Genomic DNA, 21216 nt, shown 5'->3' with positions numbered 1-21216 from the left:
GTCCTTTTAAGGATTTGAAGCATCATCAAGGTTTGTATGCAAAGAATGTGGGATGTGAAGGCTATAGGAATTTACGGCTTGTCAATTAGAGTGCAGATCAGCAAGATAATGCGAGTTGAAGGTGACGTCAATTATTAACGGTGAAATATCTAAATGACTTTTCTCGATTTTGACTACCTTCGTTGGTGGGTCCGAAAAAGTCGAAAGTCAACAAAGGCCAAGTGGTTTGAAGTCAGGGTCGTGAAGTTTCATCGGGGCAGGATGGCTCAGTCATTGAGTTTCTAAGCATTATATCTCTGTAGAAGGTGGAAGCATGGGACAAAAACATTTTTTCCTTTGCTTGTGGTGATTTTGGGGGCTTTAAGGGCTACTCCATGGGCTGTTGCTACGTGGGGCGCGGGGCGGGGAGATAAACCCACATGTGGGTAGCAAGGCATATGCAGTGGTGTATAAGAGCCATAGCGTGTGCCACTTGAAGGCATGGAAGCAAGAGGAGCTCACGGAGCTCCGTGGCCATGGAGTTTGCCCAGTGGGTGCTGTGTGCGATGGCACGACCGGACACAATGGCGTTTGGTGGTGCAAGCAGCGGCAGTTGGCAACCAACGACCATTGGCAGATCCAGTAGCATTGATGATGTGGCACCCACTAGGGCTCGTTCCCATAGTCGCAGTATCTTTTGAAGGGAGAAGGGGAGCCCCACTAGCGATATCGCTAGTGCTAAGGGGATTTCCCTGTGGTGCATAAAGCAATGAGAGAGAGAGAGAGGGAGAATTCACTCGCCCGTAAGGGGCAGATCCACATGCAAAAACTCAAAGTTGAAGGGACAAGTGTCTGGTGCTCCTGGGGTTTACTAAAACAAAAAAAAAGAGTAGATGGCTATAAACCAAAATTTTTGGTATTTTTGAGTATAATTGAGAATTCTATTGGGCAGAGAGCTTTCTTGGGAGAGAGCAAGAACAAAGAGATTTTGGAAGAGGAAGGAGATTAAGAGGAGGGAGTTTTTTTTGGATCAACCCCATCGGCTTGCACTTCTTCTACGTATTTCCCTCAGCTATTTTCTTTAAGTGTCATTTTTTAGTTGAGTTAACCCATTGTGAGGGAGTTTAAACACTATAATCTACAACTAAATTACATTATGGTGCCATTAACGATGCCACTTGGGCAACGTGCATCTTATCTTGTTCATGTGAGCAAATCCAAATGTTTTCGTACTTAATTTCATTTCAAAGCAACTATTGGTCTACTGTATGGTGTGGTGCTTCTTCTTCTCCTCTCTTTCCCATAGCTAGCAGCCCGGCACTGACCCGTCTCGCCTTCAAACCCTTAACCCCCCGAAAACCTGGTGAACCTGATGCAAAACCGAGCCGGGGTAGAAAGAATCTCTAAAGAAATATGTCTACACCATAAGAGGCATCCATGCAAAAGATGATGCAATGGTTTGTAGCATATATGCAACAACAACAGGCTGTCCAACAGCAGTATAATCTGCAAGAGAGGATTTGTAAATCTCGACAGACAGTTACAGATAAATTATAGTGATTTGAAGGTCGGGATATTAGCAAATTTTGCAATATCTACAAGCGGGCAATGGAAGATAATGGAATCAATGATCAGAATGCAGTGAAAGGGTTTCATTTAATTGCGGTGCCAGAACTTAGGGGCCAAATTAAAGAGGTCTAGGCAGCTCAAGGACCAAATTGACAGGAATTCAAGAAGGCGCTGCAGGAGGAATGTTTTCTTGAGGATTTGTAAAGGGTAAACAAACAGAGCTTCATGAAGTGGTTCAGAAGAAAAATAAAATTTATCTGCACGAGAGTTGCTACGGGAGTTTGAAAAGAAATTTGACCAATTGTCCTCGGTAGAGCAGCGTTCGATGAAGGATTAGAAGGTTGAATTGTCTAATCAAGTTGTTGCTTCCACGTCTTTAGAAGAGTCTGGTGCAATTTTCAAAGGATTCAACAGGTGAATTGGGCTTAATGTCTGATTGGAAGATAGTCATTGAAGCGGTGAATTGGCTTAACGTCTGATTGGAAGATAGTCACAGAAGTGGTGAATATGATCATGAAACGACACCTGAGAGTTGATAAGCTGATTGTGGCCAATGTCATGGATGTTGTGGAAGAGGAAACTAAGGAGAAGTCATCCTCAACAATAGCCAAAGTGGAGGAGCCGAATCTCAATGAACTGGTGAAAGGTATTCAAGCGTTAGATTTAAATTTCAAACTTGTAAAATTTGAAGGGTTAGCTACAAAGGGGTCTACTTCTAAGCCTAGGCAACAATCTCCATGCAAAGTTTGGGATCAATGCATGTGGTGCGATCGTGAAGATATGTCAAGGAGTGTGATGAGTCTTACAAAAGGAATGTGGTTTTATGGAAGGACAAGAAGAATTATCTCAGGGCAACATGTGAGATGCTTTGCTTGAACTTTGGTGGGGCGGCATGAAAAAGCTAGTAGAAGAAATACAACATAATGTTGCTCTTGTGGAAGCAGCCACATATGGACTGCAGGTTTACGAAAAGGGAGATGATGATGGTGCATGTACAAAGGGACAATTGTGGCCTTATGCTTTAAAGACAACAGAAGTAGGGAAGGTAACATATGCTAAGCTACAATAAGTAGGGATTTCTATTCGAGAAACCACGGGTGGATTGATCTAGTGGATTCTCTCTCAATATATGCATTCATTGCTAAATCTCAAGCTAATGAGGCTATGGTGGAAGAGAAGCGAAAAAGGGATCAAGAAGTTGTAAGAACATCAAAAAGGGCAATGGAATCCAACAGCAAGAAAGAGGAAGGGCTTGCTCCTAAGCCCGCTTTGGAAGTGGTCATGGAGGAGGCACCAAAGGACAAAAGCAAGGTAAGCCCAGGGGACCCTCGTATAAGCTTAAATCTGATATTGAATTGGCTAAAGATCTAAAGAAAGTTTTTGAAGAGCGCATCCTGAATAGTAAAGTGGAGCTCACATTGGGTGATATTTGGGAATTGCCAAATGTGAGTTCCATGAGGAGATCATCAACATTATCAAGAGGAAGCGGTAGATACCAAGTGAGCAGGAGCCAGAATCAGTTAAGAGCCAGATGATTTGGCACATTAAAGCAATTTTGGATGATTGTGAAGAAGAATTTGAAGAGCTTGAAGATGAAGAGTCGAGGTTTGTGGTGGTTTCAAACCCGATTGTACCTGAGGTAAGACATGCTCATTTTAATGAGCATGAGGAAGACAATGAAATTATACCCAGGAGTCACTTTTCAAGGACTCATTGGGCAAGGGCAACAACTGAAACTATTGTGAAGCTTGACGACATTGAAGAACCCGTCTTAGAACTAAGAGATCATGGATCAGAGATAAACTTGATGGAAAAAACCTTGCACAAAAAGGGGAAATGGCCTATTGATGTAGACCACGGTTGGCGGATTCAAGCTGCCAACCTGCTTCCAGGCGACCTCTATGGTGCATGTGAAAATGTTAAGGTAACTGTCGGGGATGTCTGTGATGAGAAAAATCTATTTATACAAGAGCATTCCTCCTACCCACTGATTTTGGGACAACCCTACATTACGGCTGTGCGGATGGAAACCAAGGTGCTAGATGATGGCTCGGCCTATGCCAGGGTTCAGAGCTAAGATAGTAAGAAATCGATTCAATTCTTGACTATATGTGTTGACCATGCCAGGAAAAAGGACAGTTTATGCGATCATCCATTGCCAAAGATATGCAAGGAGTTCAAACACAGGTTTGCACACGATTTTCTTGGAGTGCCCACTATAAAGTGGGACTATGGTGGTACAAGTGAGGAGAAGTTCTCACAAAGAGAAGGTTTCTCTTTAAGATTTTTGGGGTTAACATCTGAACAATATCTTACAGGATGATTTGCCGTGTGGGAGAAGCAGTATGTTTTGAATTGTAGGGATGTGATGTGCTTGTCAGTTGATGTGATTTCAGGGATCTTTGAAGAGGTATCTTATGTAGATACTTTGTCAGAGCTTGAGGAGATCAGACAATATAGGTTACAAAGAAAAATTGAATTTATTAAGGTGCACTCAATGGACATGTATGAAGAGCTGGGCATATATGAGGCACTTATGCATAGTGAGGATGATTCAGGTAAAGCAGTTGAAGCATAGGTAGAGACAAAGTACAAGACTATTGAAAAGTGATACCAATGGCTACACCTCTACCAAAAGGAAGTGATGGGGTGATCAAAGAAGCTTCTCGACAGCCTATGCTCAAGAATCCAAAGAATATTGGGCATAAATTCACTAAGGAGACATTGCAGTAGCTAAAGATTGGAGAAGATGGTTTCCTCAACGAAGAGGAAACCAAGTGCTTTCAAGATACGCTCACAAAACACGGTAAGATACGCCAAGTGAGATTGGATATGTGGATCCAAGTGTTGTTTCATCTATGGTTATATTCATTGTTCCTCACAAGCCATGGAGCTTACCTCATATTCCAGTTCCTAAAGCTCACATAGCAAAGATTATTGATTTGCTTAATGAGAAGATGCAAATGGAATTTTTGGATCCATCATGTGCACCATATTTTTATTGATGGTTCACTATTACGAAGGAAAATAGTACGTTAAGGTTCATTCAGGATATGCAGTTGGTTAATAAGGTAACAATACACAATGTGGGTACTGCTCCAGTTGTGGATGAATTTGTTGAGTCCTTTGCATGTAGATATATTTACTCCATGGGTGATCTTTATTCTAGATACAATCAATTCCAGTTAGCTTTGGAGAGAAATGATCTTACTACAATGCGTACTCCTATTGGTTTGGTAAGGATGTGCACTCTGTCATCACAGGGTGCTACTAATTATGTAGCTCATATGATGAACGACATGAATAAGTATTCAAGGACTTTATCCCTCATGTTACTATGCCTTTCATTGATGATTTACCAATTAAAGGATGTGAAGAAGGATCCAAAGATGAGGTAAAAGATCAAAGGGGGTGCTGATAATTTATTGCTCAACAAATTGTTGACTGTGATGCTATTTGATCCAGGCTTGAAGAAGTTAACTTAACACTTTCAGGTCAAAAATCAACTTTTGGTGTTAAAGAGATTTTAATTTTGGGGCATACGTGCAATCTAGATGGTAGAAGGCCAAGTCCAACTAAAGTTGAAGCTATCCAAACATGCTCTTCAATTATTGAAGTTCATCGATTTTTGGGTGCGTGTGTGTTCTACCTTATTTGGTTCACACACTTTGCTCATGTTGCAGAGGTGCTTTATTGATTGCTAAGGAAAGGTAAAAGGTTTGTTTGCAAAGAAGTCCACACACAGGCTATCAAGAAATTAAAGAAGATGCTTTTCGAGGCTTCAACCTTAGGGAAAGTGAACTAAAAATATGGAAGGCCAGTTATTTTAATAGTTGACACTAGCTCGACAGGTATTGGATGGGCATAGGTCAAGATGATGCAAAAGGACACATATATGTAGTTTGATTTGGAGCCAAGCTGCTCAATGCTCATCAATGAGGTTATCCACAGGTTAAGAGAGAAATTTGGGGCGTTGCCACTGATCTAAGGTCTGATAAAGAATATTTTTTGGAGCTCCAGTCATGGTAGAAACAGATTGCTTACCACAGATAGGGATGATTGCAAACTTCTCTACTCTGTACATTGCCATGCTATGGTGGATAGCCTTATTAAGTCTCTTAACATTGAATTTTATCGTATTGCAGTGATGGCCGATTTTCAAAAATCAAAGAAAAAAAAGAAAAAAAAACTTATTTTTCCTCTGTTGGAGCCTTGGCGACACTGTTGGAAGGCTCGGCAATGCCTGGTAAACCTCACGACACCTCTACGGGAATGGCACCCCCCCCCCCCCCCCTCCCCCCCCCCCCCCCCCCCCCTCAATTGGCCAGCCTTATCACCCTCAGGCCGCCGCTTGTCTATACCCCTGCCTAGCCGGCCGCCCTTGGTTTCAGATACCCCTTCTCTCTTCCCCCACAGTTTATTCCCCCCGGAGGGCATCGGATGAAATAAACCCTCCCCCCCCCTCTCTCTCTCATTTTCCCTACATACCTCTCTCTCTCTCTCTCTCTCCTCTCTCTCTCTCTCTCTCTCTCACCCAAACCCCCCCCTTACTGGCCACCCTTGACCAGGCGCAAGCCTCGAGCACTCAACCCGACCCCTCACTCATTTTCCCTCTCGCGCTCCCTCTGGGTCGAGCCGCACGTGAACTCCCGCTCTCCCATATTCTTATCCACACCCCCGCCACCCTCCATTCCCCCCCATTGGCCCGCTTATATTCTTCCCCCTCCCTCTTCCCCACCCGCTCGCCTCACCCTCCCTCGGCCTGATTAGGCCCCCCCCCCCCCCCCCCCCCCCCCCCACACACACACACACCCCCTTGGCCCGCTATCCCCACCCTCTATCCCTCCCCCACACCATTGACTTCTCCCCCTCCTCTCATCCTTGAGACACCATGCAAGACAAAGAATAAGACCCCCCCCCCCCCCCCCCCCCCCCCCCCACACACACACACACACCACCCCCCTTGGCCCGCTATCCCCACCCTCTATCCCTCCCCCACACCATTGACTTCTCCCCCTCCTCTCATCCTTGAGACACCATGCAAGACAAAGAATAAGACCCCCCCCCCCCCCCCCCCCACGGTGGGCACCCACCCTATGGATTCTCTCTCCTCTCTCTCTTCTCTCTCTCTCTCTCTCCTAGCCATGCCACCTCATCCTCTCTCTCTCTCTCTCTCTCTCTCTCTCTCTCTCTCTCTCTCTCTCTCTCTCTCTCTCTCTCTCTCTCTCTCTCTCTTTCGTTTCACCCCGAAGGCGCAGCGCAAGAAGCTGGGGCCCATGCTCTCCCACACCACACACCCACTCACCCTCTCCTCACCCTCACTCACCACCCCAATCCCCTCTCCCTCTCTCGCGCTCTGTTTCAGCACCACCCGCCCACCATCTCTCTCTCTCCCTCTCGGCCTGTACAAGCGCATCGCACGTTTTTTCCTCTCTCTCTCTCTACACACACACACACACACACACCCACACACACACACACACACACCCAATGCTCTCAAATGAGTTAACCAATAAAGAAAGGAAGGAGTATGTCTCCATGCTAGGTAACTTCACTACTTTGTTCATTGATGGCTATGATAAGATCACAGGAATTACAGTAGTGCAACACCACATAAAACTCAAGGAAGGCAGTAAACCCGTAGTACAAAAGCTCAAAAGACTTGGAGTAATCCAACAAGAGGCACTGCTTAAAGAGGTGAGAAGTTTGCTACAAGCAGGTTTCATCTACCCTGTCGAAGACTCAGAATGGGTCTCCCCAGTAGTAGTCACGCCAAAAAAAAGGTAAGTGGAGAGTCTGTGTGGATTATAAACCTCTCAATGCAGCCACAAAGAGGGATCACTCTCCCCTCCCATTCCAGGATGAAATACTCAATGAAGTGGCAGGTCACGAACGATACACAGTGTGCGATGGCTACTCAGGATACTTCCAGATTAGCATTACGGAGGAAGATAAGAAGAAGACAACCTTCATCACACCTTGGGGATGTTTTGCCTACAGAGTGATGCCGTTTGGCCTCACTAACGCCCCGGCCACATTTCAACGCTATGTGACTTTTGTTTTCCAACCCTACTTTAGAACATCAATACGGGTTTTCATAGATGATTTTTGCATCTATAGCTCACGAGCCCTTCATTTAAGCAAAGTCTATGATGGCTTAACCAGGCTGCAAACCTTGGGTGGCCAGCTCAACGTGGATAAGTGTCACATTGGTGAAAAAAAAATTCGCTCTCCTTGGTCATGTAATTTCAGCAAAAGGGATCGAGACTGACCCTAGCAAGATTCAAGCCCTGGTATCTTTGTCGTCACCCACCACCGCTAAGCAGCTGGTTTCTTTCCTTCAGAAGGTAAGATACTTAAGCAGGTTCATTCACTTGCTATCTCAAGTGGTCCTTCCCCTACAACAAATCACCTAGAGGGATGTCTTCTCATGGAGTGAAGAGAATGAGCAGCAGTTTACTGAGGTAAAAGAAATCCCTAGCTAAGCTTCCCACTATTTCACCTCCTAAGTGGGACAAGCCATTTTATGTGAACCCTAGTGTGGGAAGTGATACACTCGGAGCCGTGCGAATGCAAAAGGACCCCCAAACTTCTTTCATGCACCCTATTTACTTCTCTAGTCATGTCATGACCCCATCAGAAACGGGATTTACCGAAGGCGAACACATGGTTCTGGCACTAATGTTTGCTACCACAAACTTCCGCTCCTATCTCCTGCCTAGACCCTTTGTAATCCTGACAATGGAAGAGGTTTTCCCATATGTAATGCGACACATGGATGTCTCATCTAGGATCTCAAAGTGGTTGATTAGATTACAAGAGTTTGACTACACCATGTAAGTAGAAAACTCCACCAGGGCTAGTTTAGCGGGAATTCTCACTCATCGCCATTATGAGAAGAAGTTGAAGATCAACACGGAAGCAAAGGAAGAAACACCAATGGTAGAGATTCCTAGGCTAGAAAGATCTCACTCTCTTTTCTTTGACGGAGCATACAAGAGAACAATGGACCAGTCTGCAGAGTAGGCATAGTCATTTTCAATGAACAACAAGAAAGAGTATTCTCCATCGGGTAGTTATTACACTCCCACTCCAACAATGAAGAAGAATATGCAGCCCTAATTCTTGGGTTGGAACAATGTATTTCACAAGGAATTCAACACCTAAATGTGTTTGGCGATGCTTTGATTTTGATAAGGTAGATAAATGGCACCTGGGATTGTAAGAATCAGGTTTTACTTGGGCAACTCTGCCAAGTTAAGGACCTTCTAAAGAAGTTTGAAGCAGTGAACTATTTCATGTCCCCAGAGCAGAAAATCAGGAGGCACATGCTCTAGCCAAAGAGAGAATACAAGACGTTTCCGTAGGAGCAATCAAACTAAAGCTACCCCTCTCCAAGGTAGTGATGCTATGCCTGATGTCATCAGTTTTTTAGATACAGGAGAATGTCCAGTAGGATACACCAAAGGTCAGAAATAGTGGCTGGTAAGGAAGGCTACTAGGTACCGCTTTGTAAACGACCACTTGTATTGTAAGGGCAAGGATCAAATTCTCAGGCAAGTGCCAACCTCCAGTGAGATCACAGAGGTAATTTCAAGTTTCCATGATGGCGTCTGCAGCGGTGTCGGGGATTTGTGTTCGAAAGGTGAGCCGGGAAGGCACCGGGCCCCTGGCTATGAGAGGTGCGGAAAACAAGGTGTAGCAGATACAATTTATCGACATCAGTATTTAAAACAGGCAGTCCATTTAATCCCCAGTTAATTGAAAAAATCCATGATTAATCGATCACTAATGGAGCTTAAATGCTCTAGACAAGAAGAAATTCTGGCTAAAACCAGGTGCTAAACAAGAAAATTGATGGAATCCTGCTTACTCTGCCTTGTGCTTCCTGATTCGAATGGACACTGTTAACAGTTTGAGATTAGGCTTTGTTCCGGCTATGGAGACTCGGATATGGAGATTAAGAAAATCTCGATTATGAATGGCTTAAGGCTATGGAGATTAAGAAAATGGAGCTTCCGTTATCCAGAGCTTAAGAGTATAGAGCTTCAAAGCATATTAGGTGGTTAGAAGAGCATAAGATTATGATGAGGATTAGATTAAGGGCATCGAGCTTATAGGGCTTAATTCGGCTTAAGAACTTAGGATTAGAGGATTATGACCTGCTTATGAGGAGCTTTCGAGCTTAAGGAGCTTCAAGATATGTAGCGGAGCTTAGGAGGATTAGCTTATGAGCATCAAGAGCTTATGGGGAGGATTTGCATAAGGGCTCTCAGGTATGATGAGGAGAGGTCTCGATGATGAGGTCCAGGAATAATAATTTATTTTTTCTTTTAGGTTGCATGCGCCCTTGCTATTTTTGGCCTACCCATTAGCGACGTCGCTAATGAGTAGCCACCCTTATAGCGTGGCAAGCCGAGTTTCGGGCTGCTTCAAATGCAGCGTAGAGGTCGATTTGTGGAGTGTAGTACGCATGATGCTACACCTCTCACTTCAGAGTGGCCTATAAAATTGACAATCTTAAATTGGCTGGTACCGAAAAGGTGCGCGAAGGCACGCCGGCAATTTTCTTCTTCACGATGGTGCTCATCCGAGCTCACCTGTGGCCAGCGCGAGCCCATCTCTTGTTTCTTGCGCCCCTCCTCGCTGCCTGCACACGCCATGGCTCCTTTTTTTTTTCTTTGCTTGGCTTCACACCCTTAATAAAACTAGGGTGGCCCCTTTAAAATGGGCGGTCTAATAAAGTTGGTGGGCGGCCTTGCTTTTGTGTTGGCCGTTATAAGGGCACCACATTAGACATACATAGCGGTTTGTCCTCGGCTAAGCTTCCCTCGGTCTCTAAGCTTCAGGAAGGCCCACATTAAGCATACATACCGACCAAGGCATTGCCAAGGATTACATCTTCCTTCATTGGGCGTCTTTGCTTTGGGTTGACACTTCATTAAGCATACATAGTGGCGAAGCATTTCCAGGCACCGCATTGCCAAGCACGACAACTGGTTTTTTAATGACAATATCATCATGAATTTTATTGATCAAGATGCAAAAACCCTTGACTTCGTATCTGCTTAAGCCATAGCTGTGTTGGAAATTTCCTGCTATAAGAACTCCAGTAAATAATTCTTGTTAGGCTTAATATATCAAGCAAACCATTGCTGCATGACGTCCCGGAACTAGGTGAATGTCAAAATTTCCCAGATAGCACCTCGACCGAGTCGACTAGGGCGGTTCGAACCCGGCCCCGGTTGATACTTAAATTGGCCATATCTTGCCAACTGAAATCCCAATCACCGATCTGAAAAGACCGACGTGCTCCACAAAGTAAGCACTTTAGCATGATGCATTCATTCCAGTTTTGTTCCCTTAGCTGCAGTTGCCCAATTTGGTACGGATTTGCTACTGACTCAACTTAAAACTATCATAACTTCTTACCTGTAGCTCCAATCGATGAGCTATAAAGACAGGCCAGTAGAGCACATCGAGCATTGCAGTTATAGGGCAGAATACTCCATCCATGTTCACTTCAAGCGTAACACTTTTTGGCATCATTAAGGTATCAGCTGGCCCTTTAAAGCCTCATCTGGCATACATTAATCATTAAACTTGGCTTGTTATCAAGCCCTCATCACTAACCATTAACCAAGTAGGCCTTCAATAAGCTTGATCTGCATCTTCTTGGCATATTTCTTAGCATGGGAGCGGAGCTGTACAACATCCACCCCCTCTGAACCAGCACAGCCTCCGGTCTGTGCCAACTGTACTTCAATCTGCATCTGCTATAGGTTTAGCTCCTTGCCATCATGAGACTCATGCAACTGGTAAACATATGAAAAATAAACTAAGGCTTACACCGTCTATCATCAATGTTCTAGCTTAATCATTAGGTAGCTGCCATCAAAAATCTCTGAACCACATCTGTCGTATCTTCAAAGCATTCAATCATGGATAACTTGTTTAGTGAACCCCGCCAGACTCAAGTGCTCCAGTTACTTATGCACACGGCTTGACCATTAAGTTCTCTTAAGGGAACCTTGTCAAGCTCAAGTATGTCTTACTCTGTTTGCACACGGAATGGCCGTCAAGTCATTTACCTCAAGTTCTGTTAGCAGAACCAACTCAAAAGATGTGAAGATACTTCATCAATTGTCCAAAGAAGTGAGCTGGAAGCGAGCCATGTAATCTTATTGAATGCCTAACCAAAGCTATTCTGACTTAGCATAATCTAGAAAACAAAACCTTGTACCATGCAACCTGCTACATCAGATAGCTGGTACTCTTCAAATTTGCAAGTGGCACTTTAGTAGCCCCCGGGATCAAACGGGAAACCAATCATTTGACACACTGTGAGCCTTCCTTTAAAAATTTTGCTCCATGCTCCAGGATCATAGGGAAAATACATGAATTTCCAATCAGTATAGCATAAACATAAATTAGCCCACAAATCTTCATACAAACCGCCTGGATCATATGGCATATAAGTCCATTTCCTAGGACCATGCATATATTTTTCACCTCCTGGGTCAAAAGCTTGCTCAAAATCCCCTACATCATAAGGTAACATCAGATTCCATATAGCATCAGGTAGCATCAGATACTGCCATATCCCCTGTGCAATTGGCTCATCCAATTGTCGATCATCAATCACAAGTAAAAGCATTGGTAGTGCACCTTCACTCTCATTTGTATTGGAATCCCAATCATGCATACCTAAGTACATCAAGTCTCTGGTAAAATCCTCTTCATTAGGCTCAAAGGATGCATCTGAAAACATTTCTCTATCTCGTAGAGGCTCAAAATCAAGTAGTGCAGCATCTAACAATTGCATAAGGTCATCATCTACTGCATCTGAACAAACTTGCTCATGCATGAATCTACATTGATCGGTATCCTTAGCATCTGTGTGAGAACCCTTCTAAAGCTTCATCTAGTAAGCACATAAGATCTAGGTCCACCGCTTGAGAAGGTTCCTTCATTTCGCACATCTCAGGCTGCTGCAGTAAACCAAGATTTTCACATATGACATGCATACTAAACGTATATGCTATAACTTGCTCTTCAAGTCTTGCACCCTCATCGAGATATCTTTGCACTTCTGTAGCACAAAGTTCAGCATGCCCATTGAAAATTTCATCTATTGCCCTGTCTGTATCATCGGCACAATGAAACCAATCATAGTCATCAACAAGAGATTGCGCTTCACTATGCACCCCCTCTGAATCAACATAATCAAGTTCATGATCATTCTGCCATAGTGTGAGCCCCGTGTCACAAATTCTTGATAGAGAGGAAGTTTGCTCTCTCTCTAAATCACCATCATCAAATTCAGGACCAGTCTGCCAGATGTGTAGCTCTAGGTCACAGAAACTTATGAAAGGAGTCTGCACCCCCTCTGATTCAGCATCATCACATTCGAGTTCAATTTTCCCGTTTGGTAGCTCAGCTTCACAACAGCTTCCCAATAAAGGAGTCTGTACCCCCTCTGAATCAACATTTTGCAGATCTTCAAGCACATACTCTTGCTTAGCCAAGTCCTCAAAATCTGGTACATCCAAATTCGGTAAATGTGGTATACCAAAAACCATGGTCCTGCTGCTCTCAACAGCAGCCCTGCTTTGACCTCTGACATCTGCATCATTAATCAACTCTTGGCAAAACCTGTACCAGAAAAACTTTGCTCTGATTCTGAGTCAGTAGCAAACGTATCAGTTGTAACCGAATCTTCATGCATGTCTACTTGAATATGGCTGCACTCATTCACCTTTACGATTTTCTCTTGAGCTTTAGCCACTTCATTGTTTTGATTTCCTGATCTCTTTTCCTCCTGTACTACATGTATATGTTTTAGGCAAAAATCACCTTCTGTATCTTGAAGCTGTAAAGACTCACCCTCAAAGGCTTCTACTTCATGTACGGCATCTGCAAGACCCAACTTTGCATACGCAACTTTGACTATGTCTTCATCATTAGCCTGTAAGAAGGTAGCATTGTGCACAATAAACTCATCAATTACAGCTTCTAACTGTGATCGTACTTGTCCTCGGATATCTGTGTAGTCCGATATACTTGTACTCTGTTCGTGATAGCTTTCATACTTCTCATAACTTACTTGCACAATAGCTTCTTTGAAATACTCCCAGTTTCCGCTGCAGGCTCTGGTAACCTCTTGAATCTGCTCCTTCACATCTGAACTCACTAACTGCTCAAAATATTTGATCATCAACTCTTCTGGTATCCCTTTTACCTTGGTCTCTAGCTCATAGCAGTCTAGGTAGCCCTCTGGATCGTATCCATCAAAGAGTCGTCTCTCGTCATATACTGCATCCAAAGCTTCATCGATTTGATTTTTCTTCTTTACGGTCTCCACTTCAAGCAGAGATCCTTGAACCAATTGAAGCATCTTCAAAAAGTCTAGAACTGATGACTTATCATCAAAACCGTTTGCACTTAATTCTGCAATCAACTTCATCATCTGCTCTAAGTTCTCCATCTTTACCTCCCACCCCGACTCGTTTCGCGTCGGGTTCACCAAGAAATGTCGGGGGATTTGTGTTCGAAAGGTGAGCCGGGAAGGCACCGGGCCCTTGGCTGTGAGAGGTGCGGAAAACAAGGTGTAGCAGATACAATTTATCGACAGCAGTATTTAAAACAGGCAGTCCATTTAATCCCCAGTTAATTGAGAAAATCCATGGTTAATCGATCACTAATGGAGCTTAAATGCTCTTTACAAGAAGAAATCCTGGCTAAAACCAGGTGCTAAACAAGAAAATTGATGGAATCTTGCTTACTCTGCCTTCTACTTCCTGATTCGAATGGACACTATTAACAGTTTGAGATTAGGCTTTGTTCCGGCTATGGAGACTCGGGTATGGAGATTAAGAAAATCTCGATTATGAATGGCTTAAGGCTATGGAGATTAAGAAAATGGAGCTTCCGTTATCCAGAGCTTAAGAGTATAGAGCTTCAGAGCATATTAGGCGGCTAGAAGAGCATAAGATTATGAGGAGGATTAGATTAAGGGCATCGAGCTTATAGGGCTTAATTTGGCTTAAGAACTTAGGATGAGAGGATTATGACCCGCTTACGAGGAGCTTCCGAGCTTAAGGAGCTTCAAGATATGTAGCAGAGCTTAGGAGGATTAGCTTACGAGCATCAAGAGCTTATGGGGAGGATTTGCATAAGGGCTCTCAGGTATTATGAGGAGAGGTCTCGATGATGAGGTCGGGGAATAATCGTTTTTTTTTCTTTTAGGTTGCATGCGCCCTTGCTATTTTTGGCCTACCCATTAGCGATGTCGCTAATGGGTAGCCACCCTTATAGCGTGGCAAGTCGAGTTTCGGGCTGCTTATAATGCAGCGTGTTTGGTACCGAAAAGGTGCGCGAAGGCACGCCGGTGCTTTTCTTCTTCACGACCGTGCTCATTCGAGGTCACCTGTGGCCAGCGCGAGCCCATCTCCTGTTTCCTGCGCCCCTCCTCGCTGCCTGCACACGCCATGGCTCTTTTTTTTTCTTTGCTTGGCTTCACACCCTTAATAAAACTAGGGTGGCCCCTTTAAAATGGGCGGTCTAATAAAGTTGGTGGGCGGCCTTGCTTTTGTGTTGGCCGTTATAAGGGCACCACATTAGACATACATAGCGGTTTGTCCTCGGCTAAGCTTCCCTCGGTCTCTAAGCTTCATTAAGGCCCACATTAAGCATACATACCGACCAAGGCATTGCCAAGGATTACATCTTCCTTCATTGGGCGTCTTGGCTTTGGGATGACACCTCATTAAGCATACATATTGGCGAAACATTTCGAGGCACCGCATTGCCAAGCATGACAACTATTTTTTTAATGACAATATCATCATGAATTTTATTGCTCAAGATTCCCCTCGACTTCGTATCTGCTTAAGCCATAGCTGTGTTGGAATTTCCTGCTATAAGCAACTCCAGTAAATAATTCTTGTTAGGCTAAATATATCAAGCAAACCATTGCTGCATGACGCCCTGGAACTGGGTCAATGTCAAAATTTCCCAGATAGCACCTCGACCGAGTCGACTAGGGCGGCTTGAACCCGGCCCCCGGTGATACTTAAATTGGCCATATCTTGCTAACTGAAATCCCAATCACCGATCTGAAAAGATCGACGTGCTCCAGAAAGTGAGCACTTCAGCCTGATGCATTCATTCCAGTTTTGTTCTCTCAGCTGTAGTTGCCCAATCCGGTACAGATCTGCTACTGACTCAACTTAAAACTGTCATAACTTCTTACCCGTAGCTCCAATCGATGAGCCATAAAGATAGGCCGATAGAGCACATCGAGCTTTGCAGTTCTAGGGCACAATACTCCATCCATGTTCACTTCAAGCATTACACTTTTTGGCATCATTAAGGTATCAGTTGGCCCTTTAAAGCCTCATCTGGCATACATTAATCATTAAACTTGGCTTGTTATCAAGCCCTCATCACTGAACATTAATCAAGTAGGCCTTCAATAAGCTTGATCTGCATCTTCTTGGCATATTTCTTAGCATGGGAGCGGAGCTGCACGACATCGGTCATTTTTCTCTAGACATCACCAGTAGGAAGATTCTACAAGCGGGATACTCTTGGCCTAGTTTGAACAGGGATGTACACCATTGGTGTAAAACATGTAAGGCCTGTCAAGTGGCCAGTGATCACACCTTAACCTATGAGCCACAAACTTCTATCATCTCATATGGTCCATTTGAGAAATGGGGGATAGATGCAATCGGTCCTTTACCAAGGGCCCAATCAGGTAAACCGTACATCATAGTGGGTGTAGACTACATGACTCGATGGGCAGAAGCAACAGCCACCACCCGCATTACAGCCCAAGAGGTAGCAAAGTTCCATTTTGAGCATATCTGTTGCCGTTTTGGCACTCCTCTTGAGATAATATCAGATAGAGGACCAGGGTTCAGAGGTGATTTGGTGGGAGAACTGATGAAGAAGTTAGGCATCACACGTCGGCATTCCACACCATACTATCCACAATGCAATGGTCTGGTAGAGAAGGTAAATGGAATGATTTACAAAATCATCACAAAGCAGGTGAACAATCACACAGGGGACTGGGATAAACATCTCATGGCAGCTCTTTGGCCTACAAAACAACGTTCCAAACATCACTAGGTTTCACCCCTTTCCATCTAGTTTATGGGAAGGAGGCAATTCTACCCATTGAGGTACAGATAGCTAGCTTACGAGTTTTGGCTAGCCAGATACATCGTCCAATTGTAAATCTCCGAAACCACATCTTGGATCTGGAGAGACTCCAATTGGATAGGAAAGAAGCAATCAATCACTATGCAGCCCAGGCAGAACGACGCCGGCTCACTTTCAATCAAGGGCTTAAAGAAAAGGGACTAGAAAAAGGTATGTTAGTGCTGAGATACGACAACAGATTTGACACCAGGAAGGATAAGAAATTTCAACCCAGATGGGAAGGGCCATTCATCATCAAGAAACACTACGACAACGACAGCTATAAGCTGATGGAAGCATATGGAAGAATTGACAAGACTAGGGTCAATGGATCGAGACCGAAAAGGTATTTTCTTAGGTTTGATCCAGAATTCATGCTAGACATTCCAGAAGAGGGAGAACCCTCTAACCCCACAACTGAAGATGCAGAAGATGGGCTAGAAACATGAATGCCTCTAGCCAAAGGGAGAGGGCTAATGATGGCCGATTTTCAAAAATCAAAGAAAAAAAAGAAAAAAAAATTATTTTTCCTCTGTTGGAGCCTTGGCGACACTGTTGGAAGGCTCGACAACGCCTGGTAAACCTCACGACACCTCTACGGGCATGGCACACCCCCCCCCCCATTCGATTGGCCGGCCTTATCACCCTCAGGCCCCCGCTTGTCTATACCCCAGCCTAGCCAGCCGCCCTCGGTTTCAGATACCCCTTCTCTCTTCCCCCGTAGTTTATTCCCCCCCCCCGACGGGCATCAGATGAAATAACCCTCCCCCCTCTCTCTCTCTCTCATTTTCCCTACATACCTCTCTCTAATATCCTCTCTCTCTCTCTCTGACCCAAACCCCCCCCTTACTGGCCACCCTCGGCCAGGCGCAAGCCTCGAGCACTCACGCCGACCCCTCTCTCGTTTTCCCTCTTGCGCTCCCTCCAGGTCGAGCTGCACGTGAACTCCCGCTCTCCCGTATTCTTATCCACACCCCCTCCACCCTCCATTTCCCCCCTTGGCCCGCTAATATTTCTCCCCCTCCCTCTTCCCCACCCGCTCGCCTCACCCTCTGCTTGGCCTCATTACCCCCCTCCCTCCCCCCCCCCCCCACAACACCATTAACTTCTCCCCCTCCTCTCATCCTTGAGCCCTTGAGACACCATGTAAGACAGAGAATAAGACACCACCCCCTCCCTCACACACTCTCCCCCCCCCCCCCCCCCCCCCCCCCCACGGTGGGCACCCGCCCTATGGATTCCCTCTCTCTCTCTCTCTCTCCTCTCTCTCTCTTCTCTCTCTCTCTCTCTCTCTCTCTCTCTCTCTCCCCTAACCACGCCACCTCATCCTATCTCTCTCTCTCTCTCTCCTCTCTCTCTCTCTCTCTCTCTCTCTCTTCTCTCTCTCTCTCTCTCCTCTCTCTCTCTCTCTCTCTCTCTCTCTCTCTCTCTCTCTCTCTTTCCGTTTCAGCCCGAAGGCGCAGCGCAAGAAGCCGGTGCCCATGCTCTCCCACACCACACACCCACTCACCCTCACCCTCTCCCTCCCTCACCCTCACTCACCACCCCAATCCCCTCTCCCTCTCTCGCGCGCTCTGTTTCGGCACCACCCGCCCGCCGTCTCTCTCTCTCTCTCTCTCTCTCTCTCTCTCTCTCTCTCTCTCTCTCTCTCTCTCCCTCTCGGTCTGTACAGGCACATCGCACGTTTTTTCCTCTCTCTCTCTCTCTATACACACACACACACACACACACACACACACACACACACACACACACACACACACACACACACACACACACACACACACACACACACCCCATTTCCCCCAACCCTCATCTTCGCGTAGCTACCGCTGGCCGCCAACACAGAGAAAAAAATATAAAAAAAAATATATAATATATAGATAAGCCCCCGTTCCTACCGCACGCTTGTGCACACATACAAATAAACGCACACACACATGCACACCCACATATACATATATACACACACATCCGCCCACATACACACACGTACACACATGCATGTACGTACTACAAGTACAAAGAAAAGTGAAGGATTCCACGACTACGAGGACAACGAAAAAGAAGGAGGACCCAAAGCACGCGCCACCAACAACAAAAAGAGGAAATGCGCCGACCCCGAAAAGAAGTACGCTCTACACCGACGCACCGGCAACACACCATTCACCGGCAACACGCAACCACGACGCCGTTTCTAGTAATTTATAGGGTATTTTCATCATTTCTTCAGTTTTCACCCGAGCCATTGTAAAATTTTCATTTTTGTAAATTTCCTCTCTCTAGGTGATGGTCACAAAGGCCCACCTAGAGATTCTCATCTTTTAATAACCTCCCAAAACAAAGCAAGGGTCAACCACACCGGGCCCACCACTTGCTTTGTCTCCCCGATTAAGCTTACCCTAATCACAATGGGATTACCATAATCCAAGCAGCCAACATCTATAAATTGGCACTGAGAGGTCACTATCTGGGGGGGGGGAGGCAGTTCATGAGAAGTCAGCACTTGGTAGAGTGTCGTGGGAAGAGTTGACACTATCACCATCACGGGGAGGGGGCTTGTGTGTTGGGCTTCCCTTGGGAATTGCACCATGCGAAGGGAGCCACGTCCACCTCTCGACTCCAATGGTCGATGCATACCGCACACACACGCTCTTTATGGCAAGATCCACAATCATTGAGTCGTCTTATAGAACACACCAAGTAGTTTGCACATCTTTTTCTCCCTACCTCTCTCTACCACCACGGCGTGCCATTGTTAAATACTGTAGAGATAATTCTCCCTCACACCCCCGAGGTTTTCATCATTTTGCAAATCTCTCTCTCTCTCTCTCTCTCTCTTCTCTCTTCTCTCTCTCGGTGTGTAAATTTGCGGTGTTCATATCATCGTCGTTTGTGATGCATGGTTTTTAGGACCCCTTCTGAAGATGCAATAAAGGCACAGTCAGTTGTTGGGGAGATGAGGATACTCTAGTCCAAGGGATCTCGAAAGAGAAGAAAAATCTACTTCACAAGCACCAAAGAGTAAAAAGTGCCATGGACAGAAGATACATGGGAACGAGCTCTTATGCATGCCTACAACCTATATCTTACAGAATAGCCCATTCTAGGTGTGAATTTCTAGTGAAATTTACACGAGGATGTTCGTGTGGACTCACAGCACAGCATACTCTGTTTTCACTTTTTTACCGGTAGTAAATATTTTTTACCGCAGTAAATATTTTTTACCTACAATAATATTTTTCACCTACATGCTAAATACAAATCACTTTTTACCTACAGTAACTTTTTTTACCCATGGTAAATATTTTTTACTGCACCATAAGTATTTGGTAGGTAACAGTTCACCGTTACTAGAAGCAGTGATTGGGCATCAACAATGCAGTTACAAGAGGAGAAAAGGAGAAAATCTTATGGTAAAGGTGAGTCAACAGGGATAAAGACTTTTGAGTTGAAAAGAGACATGCTGATTTTTTCAAAGAACACATGTCAAAAGAAGCCATGGTTAAGGATTTTTTGAGAATTTGATATTCAGAAGGACCCAGCAGGTCCCCCCCTGACATGTGCAGAACCTCCAGTTTAAACAGCCACCTTACCTGCTCTTAAATGCTGGTCAAGGCCTTATCCCCATGTGTCACAATCAGAAAAATCAGCATTTACCCTCCCCTCTCACATCACTCTAGAGAATATCTTGATGGTGACATATCGGGTGACCTCAATCTGCTGACCACCTTAAGCAAAAAGTAACCCCAATCAGCGGATTTAAGCATGTTTATCCCTAATCCTAAATCCTCTCAGAAACCTATATAAGGAGGCCTTCTCTCACTCAAAACCAACACTTCACCCCCTTCACCAAGCAATGAAGCTATGACGACATTGCTCACAATGAGGAGCTATGGATGGAGCTCTACTCTCTCTCCCTCTCTCTCTCTCCCTCTAGTATGCTACATTACTAGCCCTAAAACCTAAATAAGGAGTCTTCTCTCATGCTCCATGGCCACCATCCTCGCCATCATTCTCTAAGGTATTGATGTGTTGCTAGTAGGATCATACCTACTTGCTGGGTTGATTGTTTTTGACAAGGATTATGCCATCCTTGGCTTGCTTCTCTATATCCTTGTTATGTATGATCAGATGCCGTTGTATTGTTAAGCTGATGTCTTGTGTATATATATGCTACATAAGGTCCCTAAGCTTCGTTTCTATGTGTTTTGCCATATGTTTTGATGCCATCATAATGCCAGAAGTCTCACTTGCCTATGTGCACTATGTGTGAGGTCCCTAAACCTCTTAATTTAGGGTGGTGCCCCCTTTGTTTTGTTCTTTGCTTGTTTGCATGAGGCGTGGTTTGTGGAGTGTACACGAGTACAGAGGCCACCCGATTGCACTGCTCTTTTTCCCGCTATCATTTTGGTGCCCCCACTGAGGAGGGCTACACAGACCTTCAGTCCACAAGCA

Source organism: Adiantum capillus-veneris, chromosome 20, assembly GCF_014529385.1.
Source record: "Adiantum capillus-veneris isolate H3 chromosome 20, ASM1452938v2, whole genome shotgun sequence".
NCBI classification, from domain to species: Eukaryota; Viridiplantae; Streptophyta; class Polypodiopsida; order Polypodiales; family Pteridaceae; genus Adiantum; species Adiantum capillus-veneris.
The sequence above is the reverse complement of the archived record's forward strand: the minus strand, read 5'-3'. Positions refer to the sequence as shown.